This window comes from Rhineura floridana, chromosome 1, assembly GCF_030035675.1.
Source record: "Rhineura floridana isolate rRhiFlo1 chromosome 1, rRhiFlo1.hap2, whole genome shotgun sequence".
NCBI classification, from domain to species: Eukaryota; Metazoa; Chordata; class Lepidosauria; order Squamata; family Rhineuridae; genus Rhineura; species Rhineura floridana.
The window spans coordinates 256,576,966-256,589,599 of NC_084480.1; the positions used below are offsets into that span (position 1 = coordinate 256,576,966).

A 12,634-nucleotide genomic window follows, 5' to 3' on the forward strand; every position below is an offset into this window, starting at 1 on the left:
TTTTTATAAATGATATTGTAGAGGCTTTATCATCCCCTTCCTTTCCCCCCCCCTTCAATTGGCACAGAAAAGATCTCCATTCTCTTATATGCAGATGATGTGGTCCTATGCTCCCAAACAAAAATAGGTCTTAAACGAATGTTACTGAAATTGGAGGATTATTGCCATTCCCAGAAACTCAAAATCAATCAATCCAAATCTAAAATTATGATTTGTTGCAAATCCATGAAAGCAAAGAACAACTGGGTATTAAACGGGGTCCCTATTGAACAGGTGTCATCTTTCAAATATCTTGGCATTTTGCTGTCAAACAATCGTTCGTGGACCCCACAATTAAAATCAGTAACCTCAATAGGCGCTCATGCCTTAGGCCTAGCCAAAAGATTTTTCTTTGCTAGAGGGGGACAACTTGTCCCCCCGATGATAAAAATTCTAAAAGCCAAAATACTATCTAAGATTCTATATGGTGCAGAATTATGGGGTCCCTCTGCTAGAACTAATTTGGAAACCATACAGAATGCGTTTATGAGATTAGTGTTGGGTCTTCCTCATGGGACCCCGTCAGCCCATCTTAGAGCTGAGCTTGGATTACCATCAGTAATGGCTCGTATCGATATGGCATACTTACGGTTTTGGCTTAGGATTTTTAATATGAACGATTCATCCTTGGTCAAGAAATGCTGGAAGGAACAAATGTCGCAGGGAGGATGGGCCAAGGAATGTCAGTCATTGCTTTCCAAATATGATCTTCCCCTAGACAATTTTTTGAAATTAAGTAAACCTGCTCTCCGGAAGTGGATTTACGAACATGACGCAGCTCAAGACCGGGCATCTATAGTGATGGCCCCGTTTTCCAACTGGTATCCAAATTTCAAACTGGATCACTCGTTAGCAAATTATCTAGAAGTACTTGACAGAGCCCCTATTTGAAGAGCTTTTACGGCTCTACGTTTTCAAGTTATGCCCACGGCCTACCTTGAATGCCAATTTCGGGGCTTACCGGTGGCTCAACGTCAATGTATTTATGGTTGTAAGGCAATCAAGGAGATTGCCCATTACTTACTCCATTGCCCACTTTACGATGATCCTAGGTGAAAATTTCAATCTTTATTTTTAGATTATTTAGCCCCTTGTACAGATAAGGAAAAGGTCAATGCACTTTTATTTGACAATTTTATATCAGTAACCCTTGCGGTTGCCAATTTTGCTGTGGCCGCACAAAAAATGTGAGACTCTTTTGTTAAAGGATCCTTCATGTTGAAACAGTCTCCCCATGTTTTAAATGGTTTAGAAATGTAAACTCAATAAAGGTACTGAGGAATACATGTATGTATATTTGCACATAGCTTTTAGCTAAGTTTGCAATAAAGTTTTATTATTATTATTGTTTTATCACTGGTTGTTTGCTGCCCTGGGCTCCATTTGGGAAAGAGGGCAGGATAGAAATTAATAAATAATCAAAGGCTGGGTGTGAGCCTGGCATGACACTGCCCCAGAATGTTTAATAGGAAATTTTTCAGTTTCTGAAATATCAACACCGATTCCAACTGCTTTTCTCCTTTCCCAGCTAAAATTCACAAATGCTTCTATTTTCTTGACCTGTTTCTGTTCTTGTACTGGGGAATCGTGACATTAAATTTATATGTACTCATACTCTGTTTAGCAAAGCATTACTGGCATCTGAGTTTGCTTTCCATGTCTTTCTGTCTCACCTTCAAAAGATGAAATCTAAGAGATTGTTCTATTTGTTGCTTTTCCCTTTAGGGAAAAAGCCAATGCTGTAGTTCTCTGGATTCACTGTTCCTACTTGCTTGGACAGAACTTCTCCTTGTCCTACTGAGTGAGTTTTACAAGCCTGATGGCTAAAAATGTCAAGTGCTATGAAAGCATAAAATTGCTTTGTACTGGAAGTAGCATTTCCGCATTTGTGTGAGGGGCTTAGGCTAAAGGACTACCATGTAGCACTGTGAAAGAAGCAAACAAATGTTATAAACTATCAGAAATATACTTTATGTGTGCATTTCTACTTGATTGCTGTTGTCTCTACAGAATTTTGTGAGCTGAACTAGTGGCAGTGCATCTTCCTTACACCTAAATATGTCTTGGGTGAATTACATGTTGTACACTTTCAAATAGGATTTAATTTTAGTGCTGTGGATGGAGGAATCCGCTTGGCAGTACATTTTAAAATTGTCCAAAGTCAAGATCAAGATGTAGAAGTAATTAATTCTACTTTTGAATCCCTCCCTACTTTATAAAAGGAAGTGTATTTCTACATTTTCACCAAGCAAAAGGTGTTTGGAAAAAGTGACTGGGAACTCTGCAATTTCAGTACAGTATTGTGACATAAGACTCTTCTCCAACTATGACATATTAGTCACTAACTCAAAAAGTGCCAAAATGTGGCTTAGCCTTCCCAAGGAAAATACAAACATTTAAAATGAAAGTATTCCAATATTTATATATGCTGTCCCAAATAATGAGCAGACTGTTGGTTAACATCTTGTAAGTTGGTTAACAGAATTATCAAATAATGCAATAGGATCAAGAGACCAGCTGATAGTTCTAAAGAGGCCAGCTTATTACTTGATAAATTGAAATTAAGACTAATAAAATTGCAATTTAGGGTGATATCTGATGGGCAAAGTAATCCAAAACCCCCTTGGGGTGGGTTGGATTAGGCAGAGATGTTCCCCCCACCCAGCACTGTTGCTGGAACTGGCCAGCAGCAGAGTGACACAAGCATCACTCTGTCAATGCTGACCTCCCCCACCAAGCTTGGGGAGGGAGTGCTGCTGACAGTCTGCCTGATGGTAATAGCCAGCAAAGGGCCCTGAAATAGGACATTCTGAGGGCAGGGAGTGGCTGAGCTGCTCTGCAATCTTCCTTGTGTGGCTTCATCAACCTGACTGCTGTGTTAGCCTGGAGCTGGCACAACAGTTAGATCTAGATTAGTCCCAATTGTTCTGCCCTCTCACATTCTCCTGCAGTTACCATGAGCAGCAGGGCTGCAGATGTGGTAACGGCTCCACTGCTCTTCAAAGCACCACCAGCAGGAGGCGGGAATTTCAATTGTGCCCTAAGTCATACTTGGAGTAGACCCAGTGAAATCAACTGAATTAAGTTAGTCATGACTAGCTTAGGGCCATTGATTTCAGTGGGCCTGCTCTGACCTATGACTTAGTAGATAGCACCTTTAGTTTCTTTTAAAACAGATGGAGACTCCACCTCTCCATACTCTGTACTTTCAATATGCTCACTCCCTTTTCCCTATAGAAATACGAGTAGAAGAATGTGAAATTTTATTTAGCTTAAAAACATTACTTACTGTACATTGCAATGATCTGATTGAGAGGCTACTAGAATATGGACTACTGTGGCCAGGCTGTCTCTGTCCAAGAATGATCATAGTTGGTGGGCCAGGTAAAGCTGGCCAACAGTGCTCCAAGTCACTGATGCTACTTCAGCTTCAAATGACAAGGTTGAGACTAGGTGCACTTTTTCAGGGTGAGTGCAACCCTATGTAGAGCAGATCAATTACCCAGTTCCCAGACCTGAGAACCACCAATTCACAGAGCCCCCCACTTGTCAGGATTCAGTTTATTGGCCCTCATCCAGCCCATTACAGTGGCCAGACAGAGTTCCAGCACTTGATTCAGATGACATGAAGAAATAGATGATGACACCCAATTCCAACTACTGCATTTACATGCAGAGCTTCTCTTGCTAAATGGCTGTGAATTGCAAAAAAAATATGTCATTAGTTTCATGCTTCAAAGGAGGTTGAAGGTTGATGTTTCTCATAAAGCAGCTTCCTTTGCCACATCGCAAACCACTTTAAAATGAGGGGACATCTGCTGTTTCAAAATCACTTCCCTGTAGATAGGCTGAACACTTGAGCCCACTTAAAGGATTTATTTGAACCTAGGTCAGTAGCTTTCTTGTCTTCATCCATGAAGATAGCTGAAAGACCATTTCCACCCCATTGACCTTTTCAGGCGTTAAGATCTGTGGAGGGGCTCTCTTTGTCGCTTCAGAAGTGTAGGGAATGATAGCCTGAGAGAGGGCATTTTCTGTGGCAGCCCCTAAATTGTGGAACTCCCTGCCCACAAAGGTGTGTTTAATATTTTCATTGTACAGCTTTTACTGTATGCTAGAGAAAAACCTCTTTGCCCTGATCTTTGACAATTAAGTTGTTTTGTTTTATAGGACCCACCTATTTTGTTTTTTATACTGTTCTGTTCCACTGGAATAGTATTACTTGTTTTATCATTGTAACAGTTTTATCTGTTTTTATAATTGTGTTTTATATTGTGGTAACCTTATAGCGAAGAGCGGGTAAGAAATTTTATAAACAAATGAACAAATACATTGTGAAAAACCCTTGTTGTTGAAATGTTTCATTCTATTAAGCTGAAGTTGAGAATGGGATTGTAGTGGCTTTGGTGCTCTGGGAATTTGGTTTACCCTTGGAAGAGAGTGACAAGTGTTTAGAGGAATTGAGCACTGATCAGTGCAGCAGAGGTAGGTTATCTTCACTGTGTATTTCTTTAACCTAAATGGACCTTGAGTTCAGAGCAGCATAGCAGGAATCTTCAAGGGCTATACTTGAGCGTTAAACATTTCACAGATGCTTCAAAAGGTGTTGCATGTGCAACTGCTTGGGGGTGGGGAGTGTATAAAGTAAGATATTTTGAAATAGGAAAGAATAATTTGGTTTTATGTTTCCTTACTACCTGCTGCTAACATCAACAATGATTTCAGTGTATATAGACACTTGTGGACACCGCTAGAGAGGCTTGCCTGGCAACAGCTATGATGAGATTCTGCTGTCTGACCGAAAACAAACCAACAAACCATTTGGCCAGGCTTTTAACATCTACTATCAATTGTATAAGGATTTTATCCACTTTGCTGAGTTCTGTGTTGAAGGTTTTTATACTGTTGTTCTACTCTGTTAGTCTAAGTGGTTTATATATATATGTTTTACTAACCTGGCTGTGTGCCTCCCTGATAGCTTTTTTTTGAAGGGCAGCCTAATCTTTTTTTTTTTTTTACAAGAAAGTGAATATGGCTGGCTGCCTCCTTTTCAATAGAGAAGTGGTTCAGGCCCCCACTCTGACACACAAATATGCATGCCATGGTACCCAAGAAATACTTCCTCCACTAAAAGTAAAAAAACAACAACACTTTTATTCTAATGTGAAAGGGAAATAAAAATAAAATAAAAAGTAAGGAAATAATAACCTTGAGTTCAAATTATTTCCTTTCTTTTGGGGAATCAGAATAACATCTCACTCTACATTTAACAGCTGGGATTAATATGAAGATCATGGGATTATTCCTTTGGTTACTGGATTCCAGTTACACTTCCTTGGGGAGCCCAAAATGTGTAGTGTCCATTCATTTGTGGCCCCACTGCTCACCAACAGAGTTGCTGATGATTTTGTGCACACAGGTCTTCCCTTGGTGAGAGTCAAACAGCCCTGTGTTGTTCCTGGTTTCAGCAGAGTGCTGGGATAGGGTGTGGCAGCTCCTGAACTGGCCCAACCAGGCAGGATGTTTGCTCTTTGCTCACACACACTTCTCAAGCAGCTTTTGTCTCTTGAGAGGAGCCAACAAACCCTAATTTGCACAGTCACCAACACTGACTACAAGGAAAAGAAGGGAGGAAGCCTCCAGGTCTGTAACATGGTCAAATAACAGGTTTCATATTTTATGCCACTTGTCTGAAGAATGTCTCATGTTTAAGGTTGTAGCCTCACCTCTCTAGCTATGTTGAATTTTGAATTTTGAATTGAATTTTGGAACATGGAATAGACAGACATTGCTGGACAATACAGATAGTGAACGTCCTGAACACAGGACTGCCATCATCGCGAGGGAGTTGAGACATTTTAGCAGCACTCCAAGAAACTCGAAGAGCAGGAGAAGGACAACTGAAGGAAGAAAAAGGAGGTGATACCTTCTTTTGGAAAGGACTGCCTGAACAAGAATGACGAATACATGGAGTAGGCTTTGCTATTAAAATGATCTTGTGAAGCGCTTGTCAGAAGTTCCTATTGGCATTAATGAACGACTCTCAAGTCTCTGGTTAAAACTTGCCAAAAACCAGCAGGCAACTATTCTAAGTGCTTATCCACCAACATTAGATGCTGATGAAGACATCAAGGAATTTTTTTATAACCAGCTGGACACCATCTTATCAGAGATACCTAAGAAGGATAAAATTATCCTCTTGAGTGACTTCAATGCAGTTGGGTGTGATTTTGATTTATGACCAGAAACCATTGGGAAAGAAGGAGTTGGCAATAGCAACCTGAATGGCATTCTATTTCTGACTAAATGTGCAGAGCATAATCTTGTTATTACAAACACACTAGTTCATCAGAAAAATAAATTTAAAACATCATGGAAGCACCCTCAGTCAAAACACTGGCATCTCCTGGATTACGTAATTGTCCTTGCCAGAGATAGTTGAGATGTACTCCTCACTAGGGCCATGATGAGTGCTGATGACTGCTGGACAGACCAGCGATTAATTTGATCCACTATGGCCATTAATATTGTTGCTCAACGTAGGCTCCAACGAAGAAAACTAATGTGTAAAATGAATATCCATGCCCTTCAAGATCCTGTTAAGCGAGCCTGCTTTCAAACAACTCTCAAGAAACATCTACCGACGGAACTCCCTGAAAATGTCAAGGAACACTGGATTAAACTGAATACATCCATTATTGCAGCATGTGAACAAACTATTGGATACCAAACTAAGAAACATCAGGATTGGTTTGATGAGAATGATAGTGAGATTGAACATATCATCGACAAGAAAAGGAAAGCCTTCCAGATATGGCAGAAAGACATTAATTGTGCCGCTAAGAAAAGCATCTATGCCAGTACAAAGGCTGAAGTCCAAAGAAGAACTAGAGAACTTAAGAATGCCTGGTGGATAAAGAAAGCTCAAGAAATCCAGCACTTTGCAGATGCTCACGATGCTTGGGTTTTTTTTAATGCCACAAAGGCCATCTATGGACCAACAAATTATGGTACAAATCCCTTACGTTCAATGGATGGTAGCAAACTTCTTAAGGATAAAGAGTCTATTGCACTGCGCTGGAAAGAGCATTACCATGACCTCCTTAATCGTAACTCTATCATGGCTGATGAGGTCTTCTCGCAAATTCCACAACAACAAACTAGAGACGAGCTTGCAGTATCCCCTAATTTGGATGAAGTCAGTAAAGCCATCAATCAAATGAAGAACAACAAAGCTAGTGAACCTGATGGGATTCCTGCTGAAGTCTTTAAAGAAGGTGGGCCTGAATTTACACAACAACTTCATAAGCTCATCGAAAAAATCTGGATGAGGGAGGAGATCCCGGAAGACTTTTGGGATGCCATAATTATCACCCTTTTTAAGAAGGGTGATATAACAGATTGTGGGAACTATTGAAGTATTTCTCTTCTTGCTACCGCAGGTAAAATCCTTGCAAGGATCCTCGCAAATCGCCTCCTTCTGATCCCAGAGGATGTCCTCCCCGAATTACAAAATGGATTCCGCCCTTCCAGGGGGACAGTGGACATGATCTTCACTGCATGACAGCTCCAAGAAAAATGCCAGGAGCAGAATCGACCTTTATATATGGAGTTTATTGATCTGACTAAGGCCTTTGACACTGTGAGTCGAACCGCTCTCTGGACCATCTTTCTGAAAACTGGATGCCCTGAAAAATTTGTGAATATTTTGTGACTCCTTCATGACAACATGACAGCAACAATTTTGGACAACAATGGCTTTCAAAGTGATCCATTCAGAGTGGGATCAGGCATCAAACACGGATGTGTCATTGCTCCCACCTTATTTGCTATCTTCATTGCTATGATTCTACACTTTATTGAGGGGAAAGTTCCTACTGGTGTGGAAATCATATATTGAACAGATGGAAAGCTTTTTAATCTCAGTAGGCTGAAAGCAAAAACTAAGGTAATTACAATCTCTGCATAGAACTTCAATATGTCGATGATAATGTAGTCTCTGCACATTCAGAGAAAGATCTTCAAACCAGGGCTGTGGAGTTGGTACACCAGACCTTTGACTCTGACTCCGACTCTGTTTTTCTACTGTCCGACTCTGACTCCGACTCCGACTCCTTCATAAATGGCAAATGTATATTAACTAGTAATAACAAATGTACTGTAGTAAAATGGTAGCACAAGGCATTTCATTACCACCACGTGAATCCAGAGCTTGGAAAAGTTACTTTTTTGAACTACAACTCCTACGAGCCCAATCCCGACTCTGACTCCACGACTCCGACTCCACAGCCCTGCTTCAAACTATCCTAAATGTCTTTGCAGAAGCATATGGAAAGCTTGGGCTCTCACTTAACATTAAAAAAACCAAAGTGCTTCATCAACAGGTGTGAACTAGTCTCTCTGTAGCACCATCAGTCCAGCTTAATGGTGTGACATTGGAGAACGTTGATCATTTCCCCTATCTCGGCAGCCATCTCTCTGTAAAAGCTGACATCGATGCTGAAATTCAACATTGTCTGAGCTCTGCGAGTGCCGCATTCTCCCAAATGAAGCATAGAGTGTTTGAGGATCGGGATATTCGCAGGGAGACCAAAATGCTTATTTACAAAGCCGTTGTACTACCGACCTTACTATACGCCTGTGAAACATGGACCATTTATAAATGTCGCTTCCAACTTCTTGAAAGATTCCACCAACGCTGCTTCCGGAAAATTCTGCAGATTACTTGGGAAGATAGACGGACTAATTTTAGTGTATTGGAAGAAGCAAAGACTACCAGTGTTGAAACAATGATCCTCCAACATCAACTTTGCTGGACCGGCCATGTTGTTTCGATTCCTAATCACCGTCTTCCAAAGCAGCTACTTTACTCCCAACTTAAGGATGGAAAACGGAACATCGGTGGACAGCAAAAGAGGTTTAAAGATGTTCTTAAAGCAAATCTAAAAAAATGTAAAATGAACATCGAGAACTGGGAAGTCTTGACCCATGAACGTCCCAAATGGAGGTTGGCTATTATCAAAGGTGCTGTGGACTTTGAAGAACCACGAATACAGGGCGAACGGGAGAAACGAAGTAAGCGGAAGGCATGTCAAACAAATCCTTATCGCGACCATCTTCCATCTGGAAACCTATGTCCTCACTGTGGGAGGCTGTGTGGATCCAGAATTGGCCTCCACAGTCACTTACTGACCCACTGTTAAAGACCTTATCTTGGAAGACAATCTTACTTGGCCATGAGTGATCGCCAATGAAATGATTGTAGCCATTTATTGGTGTGAAGCAGGAATGATTAGGGTACAGGACTTGCAGAGACAATGCCAAGGAGATGCTAGCACATGGTAACTGTTTAATAAAGAATGGCCATAAAATCCTTTGTAAATATAATTTTTGCAAACATTTGTCAGAGTGCAGCAGTTGCTCCTGTGTGCAGACTTCAGACAAATGTGTATTTGGGTCAAGGATTCATTTGTTGTCTTTGTAAATATAGTTTTCTAATACACATTAAAGTGTATTCTGCCACGAGCTTGACATGTTTCATTGTAGACAATTAAGATTACAAATCGTCAGCCATGCCATTAGGCACACATAGACAGCCCTTGCAGGGATGACACTTCAGTTAGAGCAGATGGAATTACTTTTCATTTATTGCAGTTTCTCTTTCCTTTCCCACTGGCTGGCATATTATGTACAGAGTGGTGCTGTAAGACAGATGTAAGTAGAAGAAGCGACACAGAGATGAAAGAGAACTAAAACAGTGGTTGAATCCTGCTTAGTATTCTCAAGTGTTGTGGCAGTTTAAAGTCTAGCAAATTTATTGCAGCATTAGCTTTTATGGGCGAGAGGTGGAAGTTAGATGGAACTCCTGACTTTAAGGTTCCACAAGACTCTGCTTTGTTGCTTCAACAGACTAACATGATTATTCAATGTTACATGGATGTTGCTCAGAACACAAGTGACCATTCTGGGCTTGGTTTACGGAACTGTCTTGGTTTTCAAGGCGGCAAGACATGGAAGTTACATACAGTGATCCTCATCCTAGAACTTATAAAGGACTGTCTAGCCAAGCAACAGACTGGTCTGATCAGCCATTACAGTTTCCTACAGTCCTTAGCTGCTGCTTGCAAGTGAGGCCCGCCAGGAGCTCCTGGGTACAGATGTTACACTAAGATAAACCATGCCTTAGCTCTGGGTAGCATGACAGCAGGAAGACTGGGGGAGGAGGAGAGCAGCCATGATTTCTGCAGTGAGTACCTGCGTGCTGGCATGTTTATGCTTAGTTTAAGTGCAAACTGGGTCTATGTCTGATCTCTGGTTTGTTACAATCTTGCCTGATCTAGCAGTCCAAGTCAGTCCTGAGTGCTGACCATAGACATTGTTATCCCACAATTTTCTTTCAGTGGTTCATTCTATCTGTTTAACTAAGATTCTGGTCTGGACCTGTATCTATGTATGCATGCTCTGCCTGCCAGTCAGACTCCAGATGAGATCTCTAGCCTGGTGATTCAAGAGGGTGAATTCTTAAAAGCCTGGTTCAGATTCTATTGACCTCCTTGGTCCAACAAACTATGGAGGTGTTGAGACCCTGGATCAGGATCTTGAATGGGATGTACCGGAGTGTGGGGAGGGGGATCCGGGATTTCAAGAGTTACAGAGCGGCGATGAGGAGGAAGGGAGTTTGAGAGGCCAGTAAGAGACCTTGAGATTCCAACGGCCGGAGACGCAACCCAGCCAATTCCCACACCTCCTTTCGCGCTGCAGAGAGAGGAGGGGGAGGGAGAAAGAGGCACTCTAACCCCACCCCAACATGGTAGTCCGGGAAAGAAGTCAGTGCCCAGCTCCCCCCCTCTCCCTCCTCTCAGCCGGCTCAAAGATGTCAGTACTTCGGGCGAAGAAGGGGGGGAGCCGCTCTCTCCGCATGCACGCCGCAAGCAGAGGAGGGCCGAGCAAAGGCGGGAGGAGGGGAGAGGATCGCTCAGGAGAAGCACTCCGCTTAGAGAACGCCTACCTCCTACTTAAGCAAGGAAGAGGCGGGAAAGCTTTGCTCTGTCAACTTTCTTACAACGCTGCAGGATAAGTAAGTTAGGGATGAGAGTGAGTTAGAGTAGTCGTGTGCATGAAGCATCGTACTTTTAATGTGGAAATCTCCTTAATAAAGAAAGAATTGCTTTCACCCTCGAGTCTCGTTCTTGAACCCCATCCTGGGCCTGACAGATTGACAGAGCCACCTTTACCTCCTGCAAACTTCCCGCAACTTGCCCCGTACAAGATGGACATGGGAGCAGCAGGAGGGATCACCCTAGAGTCGCTGCAGGCAGATTTTCAAGCGCTGCAGCTGAATTTTATCACTTTGCAAGCCGAGAATCAGAACCTGCGAGCCGCAACGCAGGCTCTGCAGGTAGACAACCAAACTCTGAGGGCGGCGATCACCCAGATCCAGGCAGCACCTCCCGGTGCCGCTGCAGCCCCCGCCAAGACTCCAGTTGGACTGCCCGCCAGGTATGCGGGGCAGAGCGATCAATTTGCCACGTTCCTGGCCCAATGCGAGCTCTACATGCAAGTACGCAGGGCAGAATTTCCGACGGACTACGCGAAAGTGGCATTTGTAGTAAGCCTCCTTGAAGGAGAAGCCACGAAGTGGGCAACCCCTTACCTGATCCGTGCAGACCCGTTGTTGAGTGTTTACGCTGGGTTCAAGACGGCCATGGGGGAAATGTTCCAAGACCCCCAGAGGAAAGAGACAGTGGCAAGAAAACTTGGCGCCCTTCGACAGGGGAGGGGGACAGTGGCGAGTTACACCAACACATTCAAACTCCTAGCTCAAGAGACTGATTATAATGATCCAGCGCTCATGTATTTGTACCGAAGTGGATTGGGTTCAGAGATCCTGGCTGAACTGGCCCGGATGTCACCCCCAGGCACATTGAGGGATCTGATCCATGTGTGTCTGCAGGTAGACCATCAACTGGAAGGCCGCCGACTGGAGAAAAGACAGCGGAGCCTCCACTTCCTTCATGGATGCAAAGTTAGTGGACCGCTATGCCATTCCCACATGGAAGTTGGAAAAGCCTCTAGCCATGGAGACCATCGATGGACGGCCTTTGAAGTCTGGAGGTGTAACTAGAGCAACTCAAGAAATGGAGATGGAAATCCGGGGCCACTCAGAGACTATTTCCTTCCACGTCTCTCATCTCTCCAGCTTCTCGGTGATCCTGGGAATGCCATGGCTAATGAAGCATGGGCCACGGATTCACTGGGGAGAGGCGATAGTGGTGTTCACCTCCAAATACTGCCATGAAAACTGTCGACCCTCGGAGACAGGGGCCATTCTGGCCGGGACCGAGCCAGGAGCAGCGGAGGTGACACTGCCCGACAAGTATAGAGAGTTTCAGGATGTGTTCGATGAGAAGGAGGCAGAGACCCTACCCCCACATCGACCGTATGACTGCGCCATCGATCTGGTCCCTGGAGCCAGCATCCCAGCGGGGAAAATTTACTCACTCACGGAACAGGAGCGAGAAGCGCAGAGGGAGTTCTTGGAGAAGAATTTGAAAAGAGGGTTTATTCGACCCTCACAGTCCCCAGCAGCAGCTCC

At 43.3% G+C, this 12,634-nt stretch overlaps 1 protein-coding gene across 7 annotated transcripts in view; it reads left to right on the top strand.

Annotated features, from left to right (window-relative positions):
- The window catches only part of SNTG1 (syntrophin gamma 1), a 468,099-nt gene that overhangs the window by 103,593 nt on the left and 351,872 nt on the right, over window positions 1-12,634 (top strand). Inside the window, exon 1 of one of the 7 annotated variants that reach the window (XM_061598543.1) lies at window positions 1,765-1,840. The exons of the other annotated variants lie outside the window; for them this stretch is intronic. The gene's annotated coding sequence lies outside the window, so the exon portion shown is untranslated. Of the gene's footprint in view, window positions 1-1,764; window positions 1,841-12,634 lie in introns of those variants that run through there. 7 annotated transcript variants of the gene reach the window in all.